Source organism: Lissotriton helveticus, chromosome 12 (assembly GCF_964261635.1).
Source record: "Lissotriton helveticus chromosome 12, aLisHel1.1, whole genome shotgun sequence".
Taxonomy (NCBI): Eukaryota; Metazoa; Chordata; class Amphibia; order Caudata; family Salamandridae; genus Lissotriton; species Lissotriton helveticus.
The window spans coordinates 335,815,234-335,843,160 of record NC_136073.1 but is presented as its reverse complement, the minus strand read 5'-3'; the positions used below and the strand labels follow the sequence as shown (position 1 = coordinate 335,843,160).

Below are 27,927 nucleotides of genomic sequence, written 5' to 3'. Positions count from 1 at the left end.
GGAACTGGTTCAAGCCGGCCTATGCATAGTGAGCACCGGGGTGCCACTTGCAGTCACCTTCCTCTGTAGCCCTGCCTACCTGGAATACACAAAACCCTGTCTGGGACGGTGCTGGCACCGCCCCTGGCAGGAAACCCTTTGTCCTTGCCTCCTGCTCTGGGAGGACTCCCAGCAGCAGGAGGGCAGACTTGTGTCTCGGTGGCAGCATCCATTTTGTGGAGCTAAGGCTATGTCTGACTTTAACCGGGGTTACAGGTTACATACATGTTGTGTCCCTCTAGAAGGGTGGAATGCTAACCCCGTCGCCAGAATTGGCGAGGGGTTAGTATTCCAATTCGTATGACACCTTACTCGACATGTTTTGATAAAGCGATACCAGAGTTGGCATATAACCGCGAGGATTATAATGCACTTAAGAGTATATGGTATGCGATATCATGGAAACGGCTAAGGGATGGATCCCGAAAGCCGCAGACAGGCTCAGCTCATGCCAGAGCACTATCTCACACGATTCCAAGCACTCTGCCTTCAGGATTGATAAGGCCTGCCATAGGAGTGACTGATAGGAGATCGGTGTGTCCATTTTTAGGGTTAGATATAGGTATACTATATCTAAAGCAAAGGGTGATTACACCACCTTGCCCCAGCTGTCAGGCAGCCAGTTGTGTCAGATTTGGATGGCCAGCCAGGGGTGGCATAATACATGCTGCAGCCCCTGGTAGGCCCTGGGTACACCTATGCCCTGGGTACCTAAGGTACACTGTACAGGGACTGATAAGGTGACTCAGTATCCAATTAGATATGTACCTAAGGTACATGGAATCCATTTTACAGAGAGAGCAGTGGGCCTGGGGTCCTGAATAGCAGGGCCCCAGGTCAACTAAGTCAGAAAACCAGCAAAACACCAGGCAAAAAGTTGGGGGCAACCATAGTCAGGGATCTACCTTCCTACAGGGAGAGAGCAGGAAAACAAGGAGGGACCAGGGGGAGCGCGTAAGAGAGAAGGCCTGCTCCATGGTGTAGCCTCTAAGAGGCTTTTGCTTGCCAAGAGCAGAGGGTTGTTAACCATGGCAGAGCAAAACACACACACAACATTTTCTCATTATAGGTTGCACTTTTATCCCTGAAATGAGGAACTGGGACAGATCTGTATTTTTTCCATACAAGTATTGACGTGTGGACACAGGACTGTGCACTTCACGGGTCACATCTCACCTTTTACTTCGACAGTGAAATGTATGGCTTGAGGCGAAAGTAATGAGCAGATGTGTGGCAGTTATTCACTTTTTCAATGAATTGACTAATGACAAAATGTGAATCTTCATAATGACGTGCAAGACTAGAATGGAGAATGGAATGTGCTTTCAGTGGTACAAATGTATACTACTAGGTAGGCTGTGGTGTCACGGGAATATGTCCAAGGTCACAAGGCCACCACTGCGAGGTTTATAGAACAGAGGGTGTGATAGCAAAGTCAAGAGAACCCCTTTCTGAACCTGATCTTGAATGGCACTGAGTGAGCGACCTCCCAATCATTTGATTGCTTACCTAAGGGAATTCTGAAAAGAGTGTGGGCAAATCCATCCATCTACCCACCCATCCACTAAGGCTGGGGTTCATGGTGCTCATCATCAAGGTTGACGTGCAGAATAAAGTCAACACTGTGAGAACAACCAGTTGCTGGGTTTGCTAGATGATCCTTCCGGTCGTTGCCAGTGTTTCAATATATTTAAAAGAGAACAGGGGCCCTGAATGAACTGTGGCTATGAAAGCACCGGTAAGGAAACATAAAAAATATATATATACTATGAAAAATGCAGACGTTTTTACTGTGGGAATTGCAGCTAATGTATGTAGCATGGCACTCGAAAGATTGATCAATTAATACTGTGATACTAACAAACGCAATGCATTTCTTGTATATTATAGAAATAGTGCAGCACTAAGTTTACTCAATACCTTCAACTTCAAGTGTAGAAAGGCATTTTATTTTTGCTGTGTTTTCAGTTTAAATAAATGTGGAAAAATACTAGCTGTAGCATCGCCTTTTGCTTGTGGCAAAAATAAATGTGGATAGATACAGAAAAAATGCCCAAAAAATAAGTATGGATAAATACAGACGGAAATGGCAAAAAAAGAAATACCATAAAACCGGAAGCCCTAACCATAATATATACCAGGCCATACCATACAATGACAGGTTATGCCTTGCTGTACCATACAATAACAGGCAATACCACTCTGTACACACGTCAGGCCATACCATATGATACAATGGTGGGTCATACCATGCTATACTATAACATAACAGGCTGTAACATACCATACTATATAATAACAACCCATACCACACCACAACATAACTAAAAAAAATAACAAAGCCAATAAGCCTCGCATACGCAAGACCTATTGGCTTTGGCAATGCTTATTACGTACAGTCTACAGTATCCCTTACGAGCCGCTTACTCCTTGCTGGATGGGATGCAGGTGGTCGATACAGACGGTTCTGATTGGCTGGCAAAGCTTGGCGTGGGCAGATGACAGAACTTTCAGTGGGCGGATGCACTAAGCTGATTGGCGAAGGACTTGGCTGTACACACAGACCCTGTGCTTTGACTGCTTCGATCAGTCAGTCTGACGGGAGGCTGGTGCTGAGAGCCATCGGCAGCTCACGATTCTGGTGCCGCATGTTTTCCCAGCTGTGCCACACCTCTGCTTACACTGGCGTGGATCCGAGACAGCCCCCCTCCACTAAACCAGGTCGGGATCCCTGCAGGACTGGAAGTGCTGGAAACCACCGTGGGTGCAGGTGAGTCGAAGAGTGAGGTAGCGGATACTGGGAGGGGCAGGAGAACACCCACGGGTGAGGCTGAAGAGGGTGACACGAGGCAGCATCTGCTGCCAGGTTTCGGTGGCTAAGAGTCGGACTAACCAGTCTTCTGCTCTGGCAATGCCCCTATGTGCTGCGTACCTAGGGGCTGCTCTCGGAGCTGGGCAGTCACAACCCATACAACCCCTGCGCCGCATGTCTGTTCACAGCATTCCTCAGTGTCGCGGTGCTTTGAAAATGTTTGCAGGGTTGATTTTAATTTCCAATCCAGCCTTAGTTTGGCAGAGGTATCTGTGTGATGGAGGGCGGTGAGTAAATGGCAAAACACACCTATACAGGGGATTTCGAGACAATTATTCCCCAGATCTCTCGCTTCTCCACAGACCCGCCCTCGGCCATAGGCGACGAGGAAAGCCTCGTCCGAGTTCTTCTTAAAAGTAAACTTTCGTGTAGCCACGCTGTTACTTTAATAAACAGCACGGATTGTATAGACCCCATAGGATGAAAGGCTGCGTAATCCCGCCTGGATTCGAGCAGGCGACTAGCCACCCCTATCCTTGGCCACCAACACCACCCGCACCTCCCCTCCCCCCCGCAGATGGCATCGCCGCGCTGGAATGGAATGCTAATACGTAGCCAGGAGGCAGTCGCACATTTCAGCCCTCGGGTGTTGTGCGACCTTTGTACCGCCGCAGGACTCTGTACCCTTCTCAGCGTCCCCCCTCGCGCCCTGAACTGCACCCAGCAGCACATATCCTCGAGGTCTTTCCCTTTAACAGTCCCTCTGAGGTTTTCTGCTTTTCTGTTTTGTTTGGACGCCGCTGGCGCCTCCTCCTACTTTTACGTGCCCAGACGAGGACGTGTCTAGCCAAGCCCCCGTTCTTGTGCACTGTTTTATTGGGGATCATTGCACTGTCCAGATGTCTCACTCCTTTGCCCACCTCAAGTAGCGGCCCCTGCTTTACGGTGTAAATAACTCCCCCCGTTACAAAGCGCTGTTAGTTCTGCCTGCAAAATAATGGTCAGAAATATGTATGTAATGTAAGGATTGTTTACCGTGCGGGCAGAACAGTTCCTGCTATTTTCAGGGAAGCGCTCACAGGAATGTTGTGCCTGTAGCCTCGCGCGGGGTCACGCTCTCAACGAGTCTGAAGTGCACCTTTATTTTTATTGCCGGGTTGTTCACCTCCAGCTTTATAAACAAACAAAAAAGACTGAAGTGTTCAGAACAAACACACACACGTATTAAATATGAGTTTTACGTAGATTGTTTTAAAAAGAAAAGCAAAACGACACACCTGAGACAGCGGCTAACAGGATCAGAAGTTTCTGCAACTTTTTCGTTGGGATTTCACCTACAGGTACATGCATGTAAAATATAAGGCGCGCGTCTTAATTAAAAAAAAAAAAAAAACAAGTTACATTTAATTGTGCGAAATGCTTTTTCCTGGTTGATGCAATCACTTTAATTAGTCCCAGCTGATTTTACTTCTAGTCGCTGCACGGGGGAAATAGGAATGTGTATTTATAGTGCCCAAAAGTCGAAATATATGACAAAACGCACTGTGAATAAGAAATCACAGTATTTTATTTAAAATTACATACAGTATACATTAATTTGCTCACAATGTAAATAGGCTGTCAGAGTGCGCACAAAGATTTTGTTTAAATGCCTACAGTGCTTTCAAAACATATTTTTTAGAAATACGCTGATTCTACCCGATGGAAACCCTTTCCATTGAGTGAAAGGAGAAATTCCAGATTTTATTAATTAAAGCCTATACCTACTCCCCAGCAGTCTTTAGATTTGCTGATTAACCAATCGCACATATTTACATTTCCTTCAGGTAGCAGACACTATAGAGAGAATGGTGGTTTCTTCTTTAGAGGCCTCTCTCTTCACATAGGAGTCGCTTCTCCCCTTTCAGCCTGCTGCAACTCAACCATTCAGGAATGTTTTTTTTTTTTTTTAAATAGAGGTATGGAAACTGTTTTGATCAAATTAATACAGTTTGGGAACGTGGTTCCTCCTTCCCCTGCCCACTTACAACATCTCTGACTCGAAACAACTGTCACCTGGAAATGCAGTCTGAATCCACTCTCTTTCATGTAACAATAGGTCTGTGCCCCCATTTTCTTCCATTATCTACCTCGCCTGCAGTAACGTAGCCCTCTTGGGGAGGGGGATTGGGTTGCCCAGACATTGATCAGATTGCCCCCAAAATTCCACCCAATACGATTCGCCACAGTTGCCAGTCATCTATTTTGAAACACCTTTGGGGCCAATCATACAGAGCCCCAGGACATCCTATGTGGGTTACCACAAGGTCGCTGACGTTGCCATGTTGAAGACATCCGCGTAGGGAGGTGGATGGCCGGTGGGACCACTGTTTCCACTTTTTCGTAGAATGATCGACCCTTCAGTTTAAATCAGTGATGTGCCCAGAAAGGCTGGTGACTGAACATAAGGACCTTGGCGAGTCTCAGAGTCCACTGCTAGGCACATTTTCAGTATATGCAATGAATGTGCGCATGCCTTCGAGTCATATCCTTTGTACGTAAATTAATCTCATGAATATGCCCGGTGGAAACCTTCAGCTGTTGAATGGGGTTTGCACTGACTCGAAGCAGAGGAATACATTGATGGCCATCTACATTCAGTGAGTGCCTTGCATTAACTTCCTGGTCCCAGTCCTCACATCATGAGTCTTCTGTACTTGTTGGTTCAGATTTGACCTATACATATAAAAAAGAATACGATTGCCTCTCCTACCTAACATGCCTGCCGAAAGGAATTTCTGTCCTGCAACCTATTAACTTGTCCTTTATTCCTACTTTAATCACTGAGTTTTAGCATTTCTTCTTGGCTATCTTAAAGTATTTCAGAGTATTTGGTTCTTGGAGTAAATACTACAGAGGAACATATGACATAGTTGCGTGTTATTGTAGACCAAAGCTATTCATTTCTCCAGAGTTCAAATGTTGAACCCATCAAATAATGGCAAAGCTGTTCTATAACTTTCATAGCACAATATCCTGATATCCCAGCATGCTCTTGTCCTAGAAAGAGAATGGTTTGACCAGGCTTGATGGTGCCCTCGCTCATAGCGTGCACTGCACATTCAAGAAGACGTGGCCCACAGGTGCCAACAAATCTCAGCAACCTAGGTCTTGTATCAGGGGCACACACTAATACATTGAAGTGTTTTTATGCTATAGAGACCAAAAGGGGAAGAATGGCTTAAAATACTTCTAGGCAGAAAAGATTGTAATATAGGCAGAGGCTGTTCTCAACAGCAACATATATGTTTTAGAAAGCTAGAAGGCACATAGCCATAGATAGATTAGAAGGACAGAATCCTTTGACTAGATAGCGAACAGATGTCCATTGAAGGCAGCCTCCTAGTAGACATAGTTATGTTATGTTATGTTATGTTAATTGGTGATTTATATAGCGCGCGGCTACTCGGGCAGAGTGTCCCGGCGCTGTACAGATCTGTAGAGAGAAGCAGAGCAAAGAACGAGCACACTAGAGGCTGAAAAGCCAGGTCTTAAGGCTTTTCCTGAAGGACAGGAGGTTCTCAGCTTTTCTCAGAGAGAGGGGGAGCTTATTCCAGAGCTGCGGGGCACAGGCTCTGTAGGAGCGACCTCCAATGCGCGAGTGCTTTACAGATGGAACAACAGCAAGAGCTTGAGTGGCTGACCGTAGCGATCTGGTAGGATGATAAAACTGAACGTGTTTCCTGAGGTAGACTGCCCCAGTACCGTGCAAGGACTTAAAGGATAAAGTCAAAGTCTTGAAGATGATGCGTTTCCTTATCGGTAGCCAGTGAAGTGCATCAAGGAGGGACGAGGTGTGAGATCTGCGGCTTAGGCCAAAAACGGCCCTTGCGGCGGAATTTTGGACAGTCTGTAAGCGAGATAGGAGGTACTCTGGGAGACCCAAATAGAGCACATTGGCGTAGTCGAGCCAGGATCCAATCATTGCTTGAACAGTGATTCTCCTATGAACCTGAGACAGTAGCGGTAGGAATTTCCTGAGTGTACGTAGCAAGCCAAAACATTGGCCGACTAGGGCAAGGATCTGGGGTTTAAAGGTAATAGAAAGCAAACTCTTCTTGTAGAGATAGGTGGTCTTCATAGTGATGGTAAGAGGTGGCATTGATGAGAGGGTGGTCTTCCTTACGTGATAGAAAGAGCTGGCATCGAAGAGAGGGTGGTCATTCTTACGAGATAGAAAGAGGTGGCATCGAAAAAGGGGTGGTCGTCCTTACAGTGATAGAAAGAGGTGGCATGGAAGAGAGAGTGGTCTTCCTTACAGTGATGGAAAGAAGAGCCATCGGAAAGAGAGCGGTCTAACTTACAGTGATGGAAATAAGTGGCATCGGAGAGAGGGCGGTCTACCTTACAGTGATGGAAATAAGTGGCATCGGAGAGAGGGCGGTCTTCCTTACAGTGATAGAAAGAGGTGGCATGGAAGGGAGGGCGGTCTTCCTTACGTGATAGAAAGAGGTGGCATCAGAGAGAGGGTGGTCTTCCTTACAGTGATAGAAAGAGGTGGCATCGGAGAGAGGGCAGTGTTCCTTACAGTGATGGAAAGAGGTGGCATTAGAGAGGGTGGTCTTCCTTACAGTGATGGAAAGAAGTGGCATCGGAGAGAGGGCAGTCTTCCTTACAGTGATAGAAAGAGGTGGCATCAGAGAGAGGGCGGTCTTCCTCACAGTGATAGAAAGAGGTGGCATCGAAGAGAGGGTGGTCTTCCTTACAGTGATAGAAAGAGGTGGCATCGAAGGGAGGCCGGTCTTCCTTACAGTGATGGAAAGAGGTGGCACCAGAGAGAGGGCGGTCTTGCTCACAGTGATAGAAAGAGGTGGCTTTGGAGAGGGGACGGTCTTCCTCACAGTGATGGAAAGAGGTGGCATCGAAGAGAGGGCGGTCTTCCTCACAGTGATAGAAAGAGGTGGCATCGAAGGAGGGTGGTCTTCCTTACGTGATAGAAAGAGGTGGCATCAGAGAGAGGGCGGTCTTGCTCACAGTGATAGAAAGAGGTGGCTTTGGAGAGGGGACGGTCTTCCTCACAGTGATGGAAAGAGGTGGCATCGAAGAGAGGGCGGTCTTCCTCACAGTGGTAGAAAGAGGTGGCATCGAAGAGAGGGTGGTCTTCCGTACATGATAGAAAGAGGTGGAATCGAAGAGAGGGTGGTCTTCCTTACAGTTATAGAAAGAGGTGCCATTGAAGAGAGGGTTGTCTTCCTTACGTGATAGAAAGAGGTGGCATCGAAGAGAGGGTGGTCTTCCTTATGTGATAGAAAAAGGTGGCATCGGAGAGAGGGTGGTCTTCCTTAGAGTTATAGAAAGAGGTGGCATCAGAGAGAGGATGGTCTTCCTTACAGTTATAGAAAGAGGTGGCATCAGAGAGAGGATGGTCTTCCTTCCAGTTATAGAAAGAGGAGCCATTGAAGAGAGGGTGGTCTTCCCTACATTGATAGAAAGAGGTGGCATCGAAGAGAGGGCGTCTTCCTTAAAGTTATAGAAAGAGGAGGCATCAGAGAGAGGGTGGTCTTCCTTACAGTGATAGAAAGAGGTGGCATCAAATAGAGGGCGGTCTTCCTTACAGTTATAGAAAGAGGAGCCATTGAAGAGAGGGTGGTCTTCCCTACATTGATAGAAAGAGGTGGCATCGAAGAGAGGGCGGTCTTCCTTACAGTTATAGAAAGAGGTGGCATCAGAGAGAGGGTGGTCTTACTTACAGTTATAGAAAGAGGTGGCATCAAATAGAGGGTGGTCTTCCTTACAGTGATAGAAAGACGTGGCATCAAAGAGAGGGTGGTCTTCCTTACAGTTATAGAAAGAGGTGGCATCGGAGAGAGGGCGGTCTTCCTAGGCTCTAAGCTGTTGTAGAGTGCTTAACTGATCTCCTCTGAAGAGGAGACATACATCGGGGGTATATGTAGGAATACATAACATTCTGTCCATGAGCTTTGATCTACTCATTTGCACAAGGTTTCGACATGCCGGTCGTTGTCTTTTGCTTCCTAATAGAACTGTTGAACCCTATAGAGACAGAAATCAAGTGGTTCTTACGTGGGAGCAGGCGTGTGGATACAACGAAGGTGAACGTTGCCAAGATGGGAAAGGATTAGGAGCCCTTGTAGAGACCTAGGCATAGTGCCCCTCGTAGAACAACAAAACTGATGCCCCTGTAGAAGCAGATACAAGTGTCACTTTGAGCGAAAGAAACTGATCTCCCATGTAGAGACAGAAATCAAGGGCCCTTCTACATTTAGTAACCATATACCCTTGTAGAGACAGAGACCGGAGGCCCTTATCGTTGAACCAACAAGATGGCCCTTATAGAGACCTAAACAGCAGCTTTTTTCAGAGGGGGAAGCCCAGTGGGGTTTTTAGAGTGAAACAAAAGGGGACCTTTGTAGAGTGTAAATCAGGTGAGGCATGCACAAACTGAAACGTGCGTTATAGAGAGAGAAACTACGTGTCCCTTACTGGAACAAAGCTAGGAATGCTATTAGCGACAGAACCAAGGTAAGTGCTGTAGAGATAGGCACATATTCATCAAGGTAAAATCCGCTAGCAAAGGGGCAGATTCTCATAATCTGCCCCTTTGCGACCAGTATTTTTGCATTTGGGATGCATCATCCCAAATGCAAAAATCGCAAAACAAGAAATCGCAAAATTGCGATTACTTGCATTTAAGGAATCTCAAATTGAGATTCCTTAAATGCAATGCATTAAAGTTTAAAAAATAGCGATTTCGCTAATAGGGCTCGCAAATTACCATGACGTTGAACTTCATGGTAATTTGCAAAGACTTTGAAAAATGCACTAAAGTGCATTTTTCAAAGTTTCATGTTGCGCACACACATGCCCTAAGGGCATGTGTGTGCGCAACATATGTGCACAGATCAATTTCAGGGGTGCAACAGGGTGTCCTTTGGACACCCCTGCACCCTTGAAATCGCATTCTCAATTTGTGATTCGCTAATTGCAATTCGCAAATTGAGAATGTCTTCCCATTCATTCCTATGGGCATCTAGGCCCATAGGAATGAATGGGGAGGTATTCCTTAATTGCGACTCGCAATTTAAGAGTCGCAATTACGGAATTTTAAGAAATCGCTATTTTTTTAGTGATTTCTTCATGCAATGCATTTTGCTATTCCGTAATAGCGAATCGTTATTTTTTGCTATTAAGGAATAGCAAAATGGGTTCTTGATGCATCTGGGGGATAGTCCCTTGCAAAAACGGAAAACGTGTCTCACTTACAAAATGCCGCCCTTTACGACTGACAAAGGGACCCTGTTAGGTCTTGAAAGCTATTATACTAATTTGTGTCTGAACTTATTTTGCCAGTCAAATAAAAGATGTCTCTACCTAATTCCAATTTCCATCTTGAACTAATAGCTGTAAAAAAATGTGCCAACATTATTGTGTTAACGCTGAAATGTAGCAAGGCGGGAGAACGATAGCATTGCATCAATTCTCACCATGCAGATCCGGAGGAAGGGGGCCCTTTCTTGCATTGCTGCTAAACACATCCTGCACCTTGGCCTACAAACGCCCAGCTGTGAAATGTAAGCTCTGATCCTAACCCTTTCATTTTAGGACATAATCCCCGTGCCCTGGTAGTCGTCCAGAATGTTCTGTGTAGAAAGAGGCCATGATTAGAACGGTGCCAGTAACCTTGTGGAGCAGAAAAACGTAAAATAATCCATGATTCAGGTAGGGCGCCCACTCTGGTGCCTGTCTGAGCCACAGTTCACAGGGCTGCACACTGACGAAGAATGTTTTGCCTAGAGATGGTTTAACGTTAATACCTTGTCAACCTTGTTTGCTGGCTTTTTTGAGGTATCGCTATTTATGGTATGTTATTGCTCTGTTCTGTTTTTTTTGTTTGTTTTGTTTAGCCATTTGCTTGGTTTCTTCTGATGTTTCTGTTTTTGTTAATTTTTCATAAGTGAAATAATGTCTCTGGTTGTCATTGCGACAAGGTTGCTTCCGGCCTTATAGCACTCATGCCATGGCCTTCTCCGTGCTTCACACAAGGAGCTCTTCTTACTGTAGCGAAATAACAAAAGTTGCTGCCTTCAGAGCACTGAGAAAAACAAACAGATGATGGGTGGGATGCTTGAATCAATTCTAGCTGCCTGTCCTTGTCTTTAGTGGTATAATTGGGAAACAGCGGCCTAAATGTGCCCAGAGGAATTTGCAGCTGCTGAGACTTTTGCAAGAATTCCCCTATCGTCTTTGTGTTACTGTGTCATGCTCGATGTGCCACATACTTTTAGATGCACCTCACAGGTGAAGCCCAACGAGGCAGAATCAGGTTTGAAGTTGTTTGTATCCTGTCTAGAGGGGACCTGGGATGGCAGTCCGGGCTGGACAGTTCCTCTTGTAGAGAGACAAGTCTGGCTTTTATATGGCTGGTCCCTGTCTGGAGTGGCATAATGAGTTAAAATGATGAACTTCCATACCTACATTATAGCGGTGACATTACAAATCAAAACACTCACAGAAATGCTAACACACTACTAGCATGATTTCTTGCGTAGTTCTTTTTTTTAGATAACTCTACAACCATAGGGGTAGTGGGATAGGAGGAGCACGGCCAGTTGTCTTTGGGCAAGTGCAAGGGGTACTCCCATGCAGCCAACAAACAGGTGTGTGGTGAGTCCACAGTGTTCAAAATGTGACACATGTAGTGAGATCAACACCATTGAGGATTGCGCCAGTGGGGCCTTTTCATAGAATTTGGGGTTTTGCCATTTGTGCAGTAACAGGACATAGGGGACTGCCCATAGTATATTGAAGGAATGAATGAAGCAGCATTTATAGAGCACGTAGCTACCCGTGGGCATCCCAGTGCTGAGGAATAACTGAGGCTTCAATGAATCACTTAGGAAAGAGCCATGTTTTCAACAGCTTGAGGAAGGCCATATGAGTGGGTTCCCTTCATAGCTGAAGAGGAAGGGAATTCCATAGTTTGGCAGCATTATACGAAAATAGCAAGCCAACACTTCTAGTCCGCTTGATTCTGGGGACGGCGGGCAGGTATTGCTCATCTGAGCGCAGTCGCCTTTTAGCTCGATAAGGCTTGACCATAGAGGAAACATTCTCTTGTCCTTTCCCTCCTATCATCTTGTGGGTGATACACAAGGCCTAGAAGTGGACTATCTCCCAGACGGGGAGCCAATGGAGAGCTTTCATTGCAGGTTTTGCAGACTGCCGGCTTGGAGTCTGCATAAGGATCCTTGCGGCGCAGTTCTGTACTGTTTGAAGTTTAGCGAGAACCAAACTCGGGGCTCCAAGGTATAAGGCGTTGCCGTAGTCCAGGCGTGAAAGAATAAGTGCCTGGACCATGAGTTTTCTTACCTGAAAGATGAGCAGAGGAAGCACTTTACGAAGCATCCTTATGATCCCACAGCAGGAGGCCACCACCTTTCTGGCCTGGACTTTAAAGCTGAGGTCTGAGTCCAGCCAGAAGCCCAAGCTTTTTATCTCTGACTTGAGGACAGGTGCAGATCCCATAGAGGCTGGCCACATAATGTCTGCCTTGAAAAGAGAAGGATTTCCAAGGGCCATGAGCTCGGTTTTATCACCATTTAATTTTTAGATAAGAGTGTTTCATCCAGTTGGCTACTTATTCAAGGCAGGGACAGAGGCAGGTAGAGGCCCTGTCTGAATGGTTAAGCGCAACGGCCAGTTGGGTGTCATCAGCATAGGTTACAATGTGCACCCTGTAGGGAAGAGCGATGTCCGCAAGAGGTACCATGTAGGCGTTAAAAAGAGTTGGGCTCAGGGAGGATCCCTGAGGAACCCCGCAGTGGAGAGCCCAGGATTTCAAGATAGCCTCGCCCTCGAAAACCTGGAAAGATCTTTCCTCCAGGAAGGATTACAGCCAGGTTAAGGCTACTCCGGACACACTCAAACTTCTAAGTCGTTGGACCAGAATGAGGTGGTTGACTGCGTCAAAGGCCGTGCTGAGATCTAAAAGAGTCATGGCAGAGGAGCCACAGGCATCGAGAATCCTTCTGGATTCTTGCACGACTGCAAGTAGAACTGTTTCCGTTCCTTGGCGGGATGGAATCATGGCCTGATCCTAGAGAAGGATCTTCGGCCTGCCCAAATACACCTCCCTAGCTCAGATAAGATTGGAGTTCCGTCTGCAGAAACAATCTCACGCCAGAAGAGGCGGTATATCAAGTGCTGGCATAGAATCAAGAACGCAGATCCAAACCCACTAAACGCACAATTTCGGCTGGAACTGACAATCAAGAGCAGTTCTCCAGCCAAGGCTTACCTTAATGAATCAGTTACCCAACATGGCCGACAGGATGTTTGGGAGTCATGTACAACCCACAACGGCTTGAAAAACCTGGTAAAATAAAAACATCAATACAGTTTTGTTAATTGAGGACACGGCAGCAGTGACAGGCAGAGCCCACTGCTGGCATGTGCTGCACAGTTGCGAATAAGCCACACCCCAACCCTATTTTCACACGTGGTGCTCTAAATCAGTAAAAGATACATTTCTAAGGTATGGATTGGGCATACTACCTTCATTCCTACATCAACCACCTTGGAAACGTGACATCGTCACAACCGATTGTCGGTTGTGCGTAAAGGGAAAGAAGATATGATGTACTTGGTGTGTACCTGCAAGGAGCTAATGGCAGAGCGAAGATATTGGCCTGCTTTACGCCTTTGGACATGCAGCTAAATGCTGCTTTGTAAAATTCCTCACCAAGGCAAAAAAATACATTTCCTGTCAAACTGATCGCACACACCCAGCTGGAGTGACCATTTTGCTCATGGGACACCTTAAATGCCACTGTATTCCTCAGCTTAGAATGTCTTAGAAAAACCTACCATTTTATAAATAGTACACCTAGCAGCAGAATGTAATCTGTTTTTTTTTTTATTCCTGCTCATCCCGATCGTTGAATTATGGAAAAGCTTTTAATGGTTGATGTAACTCCATTGTTTAATCGATTGGTGGGTAAATTCCTCTCGGTCAGCCACCCTGCTATCTTTGCACATAGGTCACCTTGGATGCTTCTGCATCCCTTTTAAAAGTCTCACAAAAAAGTACACTAGATCTTGGAATTCTTTTCCCTCTATGGTCGGCATTTTAGGTTATGTTATGTCAGTTAAGCATTGAGGACAGTTTAGCATGCACCTTATGAACTGAGGCACTCTTTTCGCGCACTTTAGATGTAAAATTCACCTTATTATACAGCCTGTACATCTACGAAAGACAGGCAGCGCAACCGTCTAGCATGTAACTTCTGAATGAACATGTATTTCATATACGTCAGCTGCCGTTTCTAATTTTATAACCTACTGATGGTGAACGTGCAATAGACCTATGGAGCCACTGTCTTTGAATCTGCCTTCCTAATATCTTCGAGGTTTAACCGGTACGGTCTGTTATGCACTTATATATGTCGGACAATAAAGCACTTTTATCTAAATTGAAAACTCATTCTGCAATTAATGTATGGTGTTGATGCTATTAGAATTGTTTTAATCATGTTTTATAATGGTTTAATGTTGCAAAAGATTTTATTAACCAAGCAATTCTAAATAAACTTGGCATAGTGCAGAGACAAAAAGACTAGCGCTGTCTTTACTAAAGGAACATCAAGTGTAGTGCCAACATATCCTGTGTGGGTTTACTTGTAGTACAGTGACAAGCATGTGAATTTTCACAGGTTTATTTCCCTACTTTTAGTTGGCAAACTCATGACCAACTACCAATCCGGGAAGCGCATAGCAGTCAAGAGTGTGTCAAAGGCAGAAACCCCCAGTATCAAAGCATGTCAAAGTACTCTGTCAACAATCACTCAAATGTGATGAGGCGTGAAGAACCTGAAATTGACGTCATTGAGAGATATGCCAGTATCCTACTTCATTTAATCTTTTCATGAGCAGCCAGCTCCCTCAGAAGCCTCTAGTCACCCTAATTTGTAGTAAATACACCTTAAAAATCCTTTTACTGTTGTGAACAAAACTGCTCTGTAGTCTGAAGTCACTTCCTCACTGAATATTCATGAAATATGTGCCCACGTCATTTGTGTAATTCTGAATTATGGACCTGCTAAATCAGGTTCTATTTATGGATCACGTCTATGGCCAGCAGATAAGATTCTGTTACACAGCAGATGGGGGCTACCCTCACTGCAGTGACCTCCGCTTTTACAGCAGTGACCTCAGCCTTGCAACGTCTTTGCTCTATTGATGTTGTACGTAGACTTCTCAGTAAAATGACCTCAAATAGCTGCCCTCACTGTAGTGGCCTTACACGGTGGCACTGCCCTTACTGCAGTGGCATCAACTGGGAGTTCCCCTCACTGGAGTGATGTAAGGTGGGTAGCTGTCTTTTACATAGGTGTATCTCAGACAACAGTGACTTCTTACAAGGCATCCCACAGTTCAGTGTCAGTGTCAGTGACCCAGTGTGCTTACGGTGCCAACTCTGCCTTAGCTGTCCTCAGAGCAGAGTGCTGATTGGCGATGCTGGCACTTAGGGAACTTAGGAAGCAGATTCCCTGGCCAATGACGCTGTCCGGAGTCTTTTGATTGGTAGCTCTCTCTGTGGGATTATAGAAAGATGAGGTTGTGCTGGCTCCACCATTAATGAGAGGAGCCTTCCACTCCAGTACTGCCCTCACTGACACCCACTGTCAGAACCGAGCATTGCAGAACATCCCTATAGGTTCCGCACACTCCTCTGTTATTTACTGAAGGAGTGTTGTTGTTCCTGTGCAGCTGAATTATCCTAATCGTTTATATAGGATAGTCCTGGAAGTATCTTGCCCTGCACAGTCATTCTTGTTTCTACCTGTGACCAACTAAGTTTTGTGTCAACATTACGCTGGTTCGAGGTCCTGAAGAGCTTAGGTATATAAGTCTTCATCCATCTCTTTTTGAGTCAAGCTGTTAGTTGAAATTCGTGAATCATTCTCATTTTCTTTGGCACGGAGCTTCCAAGCTCTCTGGCCCCCTAAGAGGGCCATCCTCCTTAAATATACGTGCTAAGCTGTCTTGTGGACCTATTAGCAGACCCCAGTGCCAGGAGTGTGGGGAGTACATCTTACCTATTTCTGAGTTTTGTCCTGAAATGAGTGGCTATTCTACTAGTATTGCATGCTGGCATTATTTGTTCTTTAGATAGTGCTTGGATCAATCGCAAAATGTCTTTTACAGGTAAGTGCTTCTACATACCAATTGTATGAACAGCGTGTTAAAAGTTTTATTCTAAAGCAGGTTAAGTCGTCATACATCATTCTCCAGATCAATAAATTGAGTACCATTAACTTTTGTAATCCTAACAACTGTTATCTGTAGTGCTCAGAAAAGGAATACATTGTGGTAGGAAGCACTTATTAATTATTATTTTGCCTATTGAGTCTGCATCCATCGTACCCATAACTTTTTACATTTTGTCCAGGCTCAGCAACCCCATTTCTTTTTCACTTGCCATCGCAATGGGGTCTGCCCCTTGTTTTCTCGTTCCTTGGTACGCAATTGTGTAGTCAGGCTGCATTATGAGCAGCATTCCTTGGCAGGGACAAATCCCTTCTGGCCAAGTGTATGTGTGTAAGCACAGCCCCACTGGCATAGTCGCTATGACTTTGGCCAATAGTTTGTGAGTCTCACTTCACCCCTGATGAAGTGTGAGAAGATGAGCACATGACGGGTCTTCACCAGATTTCAGTAAAACCTTAATCGGTGTGTGGAGCGACACCAAAATACTGCTTTTGTTTCCCCATTGAAGAGAGCCATTAATTGTGGGGCAAGAATGATCAAATACATTTCAATATTGTGTACTTTTGGAACCATCCTAGTATTTTGATGATCACTAGCCTAGTGGTGTCAGCATCTGTATGTTGAGGTACATGCTTGAATGTCCACGACGATCATCAGAAGATATATTAGTTAAAGTGCCGCTGCACAATCTTAATGGAAGCGCTTGCATGTTCTAAGGACCCATGCTGGATTAAATATAGCAGAACTCAGAAATAATGATCCTAAATATATGATGTGCATTGCTTTACCTGTAATGACACGTTTAAAACCCTTATTACAACATTGGAAATTTGTGAGCGCCATTAAAGACAATGGAGCAGCAGCGCCCTATTTGTACTGGTGTAGACCCTCTGCTCTCAACATGTCAATGTCCTCTGCCTTTCTCTCCCCCCTGCCTCGCCAAAATATATCGGTACAAACTAAAGAACGGTGATGGATTAAACACAGATCTGTTGACTGGGTGTGGGTGTTTGATTGGTTCAGATGCTCCGTCCATCACCACTCCCTTTTGTACCGCTTTTGGCCGCCATAAGTGTGGCAGGGTATGCTCAGACATGAGTCCCTTGCTCACTTTGCCACTGGATTCAAGCAAGCCGGGCTGAAGACAGCTGTAATGCCAGAAACCGGTCCTCGGAAGCTTGTTTCCGGTCCAGGGAAGGCATGGGTTGGCAGTTCGGGCTGGACTGTTCCCATGAGGCACAGGGTCAGACTGATTTGCATATAGCCATGTCTGAACTGGGGTGGCAGAGTAGGCTAAAGAATGGTGATGGATTAAACCCAGATCTTTTGACTGGGTGTGAGTGTTTGATTGGTTCAGATGCTCCGTCCATCACCACCCCCTTTTGTATCGCCAAAATATATGGCTTGGGCAGGGGAAGCAAAAGGCGGCGGCTGTGCAGCAGGACACACGAAGCATTCTCCCATCTCTCCTCATGTAGCTCAGTGTCACCTGGGCTTCGGAAAAAGGGTGAATGCTGCTCGGATCCTGGGCCTCCCTGGCCGGGTTGAACTAAGAAAAACAATTTAGCCGAGCGGGGGAGAACCGCGGGATGATTTGTCAGTCTGCTTTCACAGCTCTTGCTGCGAATGTTCAACTACTTAAAGCTGTGGCCCAGCACGAAGCTGTAAACAGGTGAATAATCACAGCAATAAAGGCTGAAGGGTATTTCCACCCCCTTCCTCTCCGATGGTTTTGTTTTCTCAGTTAAGAAATGTTGCCCTCATGGGACGGAATGTTTTTAATGGCCGGTATAGCCCGCTACGGTGGGCTATAAAGCTATATTAGGCAAAGACCTTTTGTCATAAACAATGAACAGAAAGGGGTGGTGCAGTCCCCTTCTACCATTGGTTCTTTTCGGTGAGCACACTTCAGCCATTGGTTGCTTTGGGTCCAGCCCACTTCAGATATTGCTTGTCTTTACTTAAAAAAACATTGTTAGTTTCCCTGTTCCCTTGGACAAATACTTTGTGTTTTTGCAGAGACTGAGCTCTACTGGTGGGGGGGGGGGGGGGGGGGGAGGGAGGCGGCATCGTTCATGAAGCTTATGTTGGTCATCCTGTTCAGCTAGCCTAAGATGTCTCCAAGTTCACAATATGTCTCAACAGATTTGTGCTCATAAAATATTGTTAATCTCCTTGCCTAGGGGTCCATGTGCTAAGGAACTGTGTGAAAAATAAATGCCAAAGGAATGAGTTTGCTTTACAGAAATCTCCTAGCACAATAAAATGTCTCTAAGCAGCAGATCTAAAGTGACAGTAGCCTATTGTGGTGCCTCAGGTGCTAAAAGACAAATACTAGGGGAAAACTGGTAAAGCCTGAAAAGTGACGAGTGAAAACATCACGAAGACATGCCTAACCGTACAGCGGGCATTCCAGCAATTAAACATTCCGGTTTGAAGCCTGCCTACCGCTTCTTCGGCTTAGAGGATATGGTGGAGGCGGAGCCCCACATATTTATACAGTGAATTGTTCTTAGTGTAGCTGGGATAATCTTGCCAGTTTTCCCACCCACAGAGCCTGAGGCCTATGCTTAAAGGATATATTTATTGATGCCAGATAGGACTCTTCTTGACTCGTGCAGCTTGACATAAATTCTTCATTCTAGCATAGAATTGGGCCGCGTGGCTGGACAATTAACACTTGACAAACTAGAGCGAGGAAATTTGCACACACAAAACAAAATCTCTAAACTGGTGTGTCTGTGCTGATGTATGGGAATTAATGGAAAAACAAAAACTGAGAAACCACATTGGGGGAAACCATATCATGGAAAAACAATTTAAAGGAAAGAATGTTTTTTTTTTGGTGTTAAATTCTGTTTATTGTTTTCATTCACAACTTTGGCAATAAGATCAGGTCGAACAGCATCATATGTTACAGTAGTCATATACTTCACCCCTCCCTCTACATTTCCAATGCTTGTACAAAGTCTGTCAATTGTATTTTCCACATCGGGCCACTCTGTAAATCCACACCCCATATTTACATTATTCCTCGTCCTCTGAGCTGTCATCTTCCCACTCTGGCGGTGGCTCACATATATCCCCCCTATATTTGTTCCATGGTCCCCATATCTTGTGCCATTTCCGGGGGCATTTCCGATTTATTTATGAACACAGCTCTTTCGGCCAGCATAGCCATGTCCATGTCCTTACACCAAGTGGTTAGTGACGGTCCCTCCACTGTAATTTCAAAAAAGGGGGTGGTGATGGACAGAGTATCTGAGTTAATCAGAACACTCCTACCCAGTCAACAGATCAGGGCTTGATCCATCACCGTTTTTTAGCACAATGCACCATCCCAGTTCAGAACCTGGCTATATGTAAATTAGTGTGTCCATGGCCCAGTGCATCATGGGAACAGGGCAGACCAAACTACCAAGCCAATTCTTCACTGGAAAGGAAACAAGCTTCCGGGGACCGGTTTCTGGCATTACAGCCGTCTTCGGCCTGGCTTGCTTGAATCCTGATGGTGCAGTGAGCAAGGGACTCATGTCTGAGCATACCCTTCCACACTTGTGGTGGCCAAAATAATTTCAAAAAAGGGGGTGGTGATGGACAGAGTATCTGAGTTAATCAGAACACTCCTACCCAGTCAACAGATCAGGGCTTGATCCATCACCGTTTTTTAGCTCAATGCACCATCCCAGTTCAGAACCTGGCTATATGTAAATTAGTCTGTCCCTGGCCCAGTGCATCATGGGAACAGGGCAGACCAAACTACCAAGCCAATTCTTCACTGGAAAGGAAACAAGCTTCCGGGGACCGGTTTCTGGCATTACAGCCGTCTTCGGCCCAGCTTGCTTGAATCCTGATGGTGCAGTGAGCAAGGGACTCATGTCTGAGCATACCCTTCCACACTTGTGGTGGCCAAAATAATTTCAAAAAAGGGGGTGGTGATGGACAGAGTATCTGAGTTAATCAGAACACTCCTACCCAGTCAACAGATCAGGGCTTGATCCATCACCGTTTTTTAGCTCAATGCACCATCCCAGTTCAGAACCTGGCTATATGTAAATTAGTCTGTCCCTGGCCCAGTGCATCATGGGAACAGGGCAGACCAAACTACCAAGCCAATTCTTCACTGGAAAGGAAACAAGCTTTCGGGGACCGGTTTCTGGCATTACAGCCGTCTTCACTCCACTGCCCCCATTTCTACGCTATGTTACGCTTAGCCAACATTAAGCCCATAGTTGCCCATGTTTGCGCAGGGCACGTTAGGTCGTTGGGCTCCCACACATTCAGTAGACACCTGCGTGGTTCAGGAACTAGTGATACTCCCACCGTTTGTGACACTGTTCTTAAGATCATTTTCCAATAGTCGGATATCTTGGGGCAATCCCACAATGTATGATAAAAGGTACCCTCCTCTCCACAGCCTCTCAGACAATATGGATCCTGCACTCTATTCATTTTATGTAAATTGTATCTGGTATGATATGTGCAGTGTAATATTTTGAGCTGCACCAGCCGAAGGCGTGAGGGTATGCCCACCTCTTTGGGAGAGGACAATGCCTCCTGCCACTCTGTGTCGTTCAATTCCCCCACGTCCGTTACCCACCTCCCTCGGAGGACTACTGTCGGATCCGGTAAGTTATTAATCAGTTTGCGGTATGTGAAGGATGTGGCCCGCTTCTGCATGTACTCCATGAGAAGCCTGTCCTCTAATGGGGAGGCCTCCGGGACATCAGTGTCTGGGGGAGCACCGCCAGTAGTGCGTGCTTAATCTGTGCATAACGAAAAGCCTCGGAAGGTGCTAGGTCATATAACTGTCTAAGTCACGCAAATGGGATAACCGTCCCTTTGTCCCATAGGTCGCCCACCGTGGATATGCCTATATTATCCCATTGAGCAAAGCCTTTACTGTTTCTCAGGTGCCTAGTTGTTTGGTGTCCCAAAGTGGGGTGAGCCGAGTAATGACTCCCTTCCAACCCAGCCGAGTCTGTGCTGTGTGCCATATCATTACCGTATGTTTTGTGGGGCCAATTAGCTTCACAAGCTGGCCTTTATTATAGAGAGCCACCAGTACATTCCCGGTGCCCAGTTGGAACCTGTCTGCCTGATATGCTGGGTCGCTCTGTTGGGCGTGTATTCATTGGTTGATGACTTTGAGGTGCGCCGCCCAGTAGTATAATTGGATATTAGGAAGCGCCACTCCTCCATCATACCACCCTTTGTGTAGTTTTGCCTGTGCAATGCGTGCCGGCTTGTTTCCCCATAGCAGCGCAGACACCTGGGCCGCTATTAGTTTGAAGTACTACAGGGGCACTGGAAGCAGAGTGTTCTCAAGGACGTACAGAAAGCGAGGCAAGGCCATCATTTTAAACAATGCCGCTTTCCCTAGCAATGTTAAGGGGATTGCTTCCCAATGCGCCACATCCCTCTTCAGACGTTCCAGGGGTGGAGCCAAATTTTGGGAGAAAAATTCCGTCTGGTTAGGTGTGACATGAATGCCAAGATACTTAAACGAGTTCTGTGTTATAAGAAGTGGGCAATCGACTGGAAGTCGTGGTATATGGCCATGTAACACATACATTATGGATTTGACCAGTTAATGGTGTATCCTGATACTCTCCCGAAACTGTCGCATATCTTAAGGAGGACCTGCAAGGAGTGTTCAGGGTTGGTCAAATACACTAAAATGTCATTGGCGTAGAGGGAAATACGGTCTTCCCACCCATCCGCTCATTGAATGCCTCTCAGTTGCTGTTCTCCCCTGATCCACGCCGCCAGGGGCTTAAGTGCTAAGGCGAAGAGGATCGGCGATAGCGGGCATCCCTGGTGCGTTCCTCTAGCTAGTGGGATGTTATCAGAGAGATGACCGTTGGCCGTCGGAAAGAATGTTTTAAGAAAACACAAATAAATCGAAAATGAAAGGAACCATTACAAAGGAAAGATCATTTTTAGGAAGCATCCAAAGTCTTAAACGTGTGTGAAGAGTAGGGGTTGTGAGGTTTTTTTTAAGGGTTAAGGGATGGGTGCTGTATAGGGGCGATGCTGTGATTTTAGAGTTTTTAGGGTTCATGGGTGGAGTTTAGGGATGGGGATAAATTTTTTTAGGGATCAAGCATGGGTTGAGTTTAGGGTGGTTAGGGGTTTTTAGAGTTCAGGGATGCGTGGCATGTAGGTGTGTTGTTTTTTTTTGGTGTTACAGATGGGTGATGTTTAGGTCTGGTGAATGTTTTTAGGGCTCAGTGATCGGCATTGTTTTGGGGGGGGTGAAAGGTGATTAGTGTTCATTTATGGACCGAGTTTAGGGTAGTGTGGGGTTTTAAAGGTCCATGGATAGGTGAAGCTTATATGTCAAAAGGGCTTTAATGGTTCAGGGATGGGGAGTATAGATATGGAGAGAGGTTTTTTATGATTCATGAATGGCTGGTTTTTAGGGGTGCTAAGGTTTTTTTTAGAATTCAGGGATGAGGAGTTTAAGGGTGGGGCAGGATTTTAGGGGATGAGGTATCATTGGGATTTAGGCTGGGAAAGGCTTTTCATGGTTCAGGACTGGGAGGCATTTAGGGGCAGTAAAGTGTTTTAGGTTTAAGAGATGAGTAGAGTTTAGGAGTAGAAAGGGCTTTATGAGGGTTCAGAGAAGGGTGGAGTTTAGGGTTAGAAAGGCCTTTGAGGGTTCAGGGATCAGGTGGGGTTTAGGGATCAATGATGGGTGTAGTTTATGCACGGGAAGGCATTTTAGGGAGCAGAGATGGATGGTGTTTAGGGGTGGGGAGGGTTCAGTGAATTAAAATCATCCAAATTAATTGCTTGACAAGGAATATATATAAATGAGAAATAATGCCCCCTGTTGTAAAGGACTGAGATAAATACCTCTGAAAAAATGTTTCATAAAGTAAGACCTGCAACCTTTTCATTTACACCGTAAAACATAGAAATGCCGAAGCCAATTTTGAATAAGTCTATGAAATGGTAAATGCCATTCATCCTGAAATGTTCCATTAAAACGTTTAGGTGAAATGTTTCTCAGTAATAGTATTCCATTCAATCATTTTTCTATGAAATCGCAGACAACCATCTCTGTGCTGGAGAGGGGCATCAATTGTTATTTTGGCAAAATGACATTACTTGAATAAGGGCAGGCAGCACCTTCTGATGCGGTCAGATCCAACATGCCATCTCTGCAGCCACGGTCCGTGCAGGTAACAGCGTTGGGGCCGCGTTGGGGGTGATTTCGAGGGACGATACAGAGGGAAAATTAAATGTTTAATTGTCCTTCATCAAAGTCCCTTGAAATTCCCCCCACGTAGCCCCACTGCCCCACCGCAGTTAGCTGCACGGACTGCGGCTGCATCTCTGCACTTTAACTCGCATGCATGATTAGTGGAAAAACCTCAGATTATTGTAGGGCAAAAATGCTTTCAAATATGCCTACTTGGATGACCTTGGGAATTCCCTACTCTCCCCTGATAAGCCTCTGCTGGACAAGTACAACTATGTACCATATCCATCTCACAGGTAGCTTAAGAATCTAACGGTTACATACTGAGGGTGCCATTCTAATTGATCCCATATAAATATTGTCATAGACACTCAAAAACTGAAAGATGAGCATTGTTGGCTCAGTTGGTTATTTATCGACCTTTACTGAGCACCACAAGCATCCATAAATAGGACATTTTCACATTTCCCATTCCTGTCCCATGTCTGTGGGAATAAATGTGCTGTCTTCTACTGCACAGTCACCTTGGAACACACTGTGGACTGTTTGTTAGCTTGTATCTTCTTGGGATCACCTTCAATTCATCGTGCCATTTATCACACCCCACAGGATATCGCAATTTCACGATTAGCAAAAATAATTCGAAATTGTCAGCTTTGTAAAAAGCCTGCTTTTTTTTTTTTTTACAAAGCTCCTCGCAAAATGTGTCTTTGTAAATACATTGGGTCTGGTCTTCCTTTTATTGGCTCTGCTGTGTCCTGAGACCATAACATGCGGGTGAGCATTAGTTTAACAGTTGGCAGAGGTGTTAAGTTCCTCTGTCACCTGCCTTTAAAATGCACAAGCCCTCCTCCTGTGCTATCAGGCATTTTCTGTTTGTTTCCTGGGACCTGCAGCCATTAACTATTTATTTTTTTGAACGTTTTATAAAGCACAAACTTGGCATGTATTAGAGCATGTTACATTAAACACGTTTTTTATGGTCAAGCCTGTGACAGCATGCACCAGATCTTTTGTCTCACTTGCGAGACACTTAGCAAACAAGCATTGGCATAGCCAATAGGTCTCGCCGTTGGGACCTTATAAGTGTTTAGCCTTGCAACACTTGGTGTTGTTGCACCAAGGATATTGTGCTGGGTAACTAAACACTTCTGAGGTCCCAAAGGCGAGACCTATTAGCTATGCCAATGCTTGTTCTTTATTGCTGGTGGATGGGAGGGCAGGGCACTCAAAAGACAATCTTTTCCAAGTCTTCTCGTCAATCCTCCAACAATATTATCAGCAATTTTTATGTGCGGTATGCGTCACCAAACAGCCAGGAAAAATCTTGAACCAAACATTTAGGAAAAATGTGCATACATACAGTATTGAAGTCCTTATGAGTGCATTCCTGACCCTTGTACTTGCTGTAGAGCATCATATCCTTTAAGTCGTGTCCGACACGGTCAATAAACTCACGCATTCTGAAGAGCTTGAGCGTGGACTGCTTAAAATGTATCTTCTCGTGTAGAACTTCCAGGACCACAGGATCTGCCTGCTGAGGTTCCAGAATGTGTCCATTCACATCGAGTAAGCCTAGGAGCTCACCTGCATGGAAAAGGTCATTGGTCGTCAGCCTGGAGAAACGGTATGCATTGAGGGTACATATGGTGACAGCAGGGAAGATAAGGCTGTGGGCCACCACCTCGTCCACCTTCGTGACATGCTCATAGGAAAAGTAGTTGACTACTCTCTCCGAACTCTCCACAACTAGCAGGCCGAGGCAGCCAGCAAAGGCCACCGTCCACAAGCAGCGCCTCATGCTCATAGGCCATTATGTGAAGATGTAGCGGATTCCATGGAATGTGGACGTGTTGGCGAAGATTTGGAGGCCGGAGGGCTGCAAGCTCTCTACCCTACCCTCACTGGCACACTCTTTGAGATCCATTTGTCATTGGGTTTCCCACAACTTATTCATCCTGGCTTTCACTGTTCTAATGCTCAAGGGTTTATAAGGATTCCACAGAAGAAGCAAAGAAGACACATAGATTTTATTTATTTATTTATTTATTTTTTAGATTTCTAAAGCGCGTAGCTACCCTGGGGCATCCCAGCGCTGACATACAACCTATTATTCCAGAGGGGGAGGGGGAGAGCTAGATTTATGGAAAGAGACAAGTTTTTAGTTGCCTGCGGAAAGTGAGTAAGTTGTGTTCTCTTCGAATGGCCTGCGGAAGAGAGTTCCACAGTTTAGGGGCATTGTAGGAAAACAATCTTCCCCCTGATCATGCTCTGTTTATTCTTGGAATGCAGGCAAGGGAGAGAGAGTCAGACCTGAGTTGTCTGTTAGGGTGGTAGGGTTTGATGAAGGATTTCAAGATTGGCGGGCCTTTGCCTTGCATTAGCTTATGTGTAATGCATAAGGCCTTAAAAGTGACCCTTTCTTTGATCGGGAGCCAGTGGAGACTTCTGAGAGCCGGTTTGGCCGAGCATCTGGACTTGGTACCTGTAAGGATTCTGGCGGCTGCATTTTGGGCATATTGCAGTTTTTTAAGGTTGCGGCCGGAGCTCCTAGGTACAGGACATTTCCGTAGTCCAATCTAGAGTTCACCAGACCCTGGATAAGCATTTTCCTAGATTGGAAGGGGAGAAGATGGAGGATCTTTCGTGCTTGTTGGATGAGACCGAAGCAGATGCCAGAGGTTTTCCTGGCCTGGATATTCAAACTAAGCTCCTGGTCTAGCCAGATCCCCAGGCTCTTGACTTCTGCCTTCGGGGTAGGAGGTGGGCCCATGCATAGAGGCCAAGAGAGAGACGTTGGGAGTTTGCGTGGGTTGCCTAGCAGTAGAATCTCAGATTTCTCTCCGTTTAACTTGAGGCGAGATTCGCACATCCAGCAATGGATGTTATTTAGGCAGTCCGCCAAGTTGTCCAGACTTTGACTTGAGTGGTTTAAAGATACCACCAATTGGGTGTCATCAGCATACATGACAGTTTTTATACCAAATGGGGTAATGACGTCCTCTAGGGGGGACATGTTTACATTAAAAAGCGTGGGGCTCAGGGAGGAGCCCTGAGGAACCCCACACTGAAGGGGGAACGACTTGGACAGCACAGGTCCGTCGGACACCTGAAAGGTTCTAATCCCCCAGGAAGGATTTGATCCAGGACAGGGCGGTACCAGAAACTCCTGCCGAGCTGAGTCGGTGGAGAAGAATGGAGTGGTCCACCGTGTCGAAGGCGGCACTTAAGTCGAGGAGGATCACTGCCACTGATCCTCCTACGTCAATGATGGTTCGTGCCTCTTCGACTACGGCAAGAAGTGCGGTATCGGTACCCTGCCCCGGTCTGAACCCTGTCTGGGAATGGCGCAGGAGATTGTTGGTCTCTAAAAAGAGAGACAGTTGGAAATTAACAATTCGTTCGGCGATTTTTCCCATGGCCGGGAGGAGAGAGATGGGTCTAAAGCTGGATAAGTCTTTAGGGTCCAGGTGAGGTTTTTTCAGCAGCGCCCTAACTGTCGCTTTTTTTTCCAGTTCTCTGGAACAGTGCCGGAGGCCAGAGAGTTATTAATCAATTGGGTGAGGGGTGGCGTGATAGTATCGGCGACCAGTTTCAATTTGCTCAGCGGAGCAGGATCTGAAGGGGCCCCACTTTTCACTGAATGTAAGGTAGATAAAAACAGATCAGTAGTGACCTCGGGGAAAGCTAGGAGGCGTGTGGTTTCTGCACTCGGAGAAGAGATGCTGGGAGTTTGGGAGGGGGTGGGGGGTGGGAGGGATTCCAAGATATTACTGATTTTTGTAGCGAAAAATTCTGCTATTTGATTGCATCTAGTACCAGATGGGTCTGGTGCCGTGACAGGAACTGGGGTTTTTGTAAGGAGGCGAACAATGCGGTAGGTTTCTTTGGAGGAATTAGAAGCTGTCTGTATTGCTTTCTCGAAAAAATGTGTCTGTGCATTTTTTATACAGGATTTGTAATGTTTTATCGCTGATCTATATGCGATTTTGCTTTCGTGTGCCCAGTCCCGTCTCCAGAGGCGCTCAAGTTTTTTACACTGTTTCCTAAGCAGGTGCAACTCTTGGGTTAACCATGGGGATTTAAGACTTCTTCTCTTACTGGGAAGGGGTTTGACGGGAAGGGTTGTATCCAGGGATTGAACTATCCAGTCGCGTAGTTGCGCGTCTGCCTGGGATGGGTCGTCATCTAAAGCTGGCAGGGTCTGAGCAAGTGTTTGAGCCCATACATTTGTGTCCAGTTTCTGCCAGGGACGAGATGAGGGTTGCTCCGGGGGGGGTCTCCGGTATTTCTGCCGATAACTTAAGGTTAAAGGGGATAAGGAAATGATCTGACCAGGGGATAGGGGTAGGGGTGTTCACTATTAGCCTCGGAAGGTTTGAGAATATAGGGTCTAACATATGGCCCAAGGTGTGGGTTGCATGGCTGTTTTTTGAGTTAAGACCAAGAGAGGCTAGATCGTTTTTGAGATCGGCGGCTATTTTGTTGTTTGGATCGTCGAAGTGAAGGTTTAGGTCTCCCAGGACCGTAAAGTTGGGAGTAAGGCAGGCCAGAGAGGTGATGGTTTCTACTAGGGAATCGCAGAAGAGTCGTTGAT

At 45.9% G+C, this 27,927-nt stretch overlaps 1 protein-coding gene and 1 pseudogene across 1 annotated transcript in view; one reads left to right on the top strand and one right to left on the bottom strand.

Moving 5' to 3' along the window:
- The first annotated feature begins 2,657 nt into the window (after nucleotides 1-2,657).
- The window catches only part of PLEKHF1 (pleckstrin homology and FYVE domain containing 1), a 66,095-nt gene continuing 40,825 nt past the window's right edge, over nucleotides 2,658-27,927 (top strand). Inside the window, exon 1 of the mRNA XM_078671311.1 lies at nucleotides 2,658-2,809. The gene's annotated coding sequence lies outside the window, so the exon portion shown is untranslated. The remainder of the gene's footprint in view (nucleotides 2,810-27,927) is intronic.
- LOC144798026 (acid-sensing ion channel 2 pseudogene) lies at nucleotides 24,619-25,257 on the bottom strand (annotated as a pseudogene).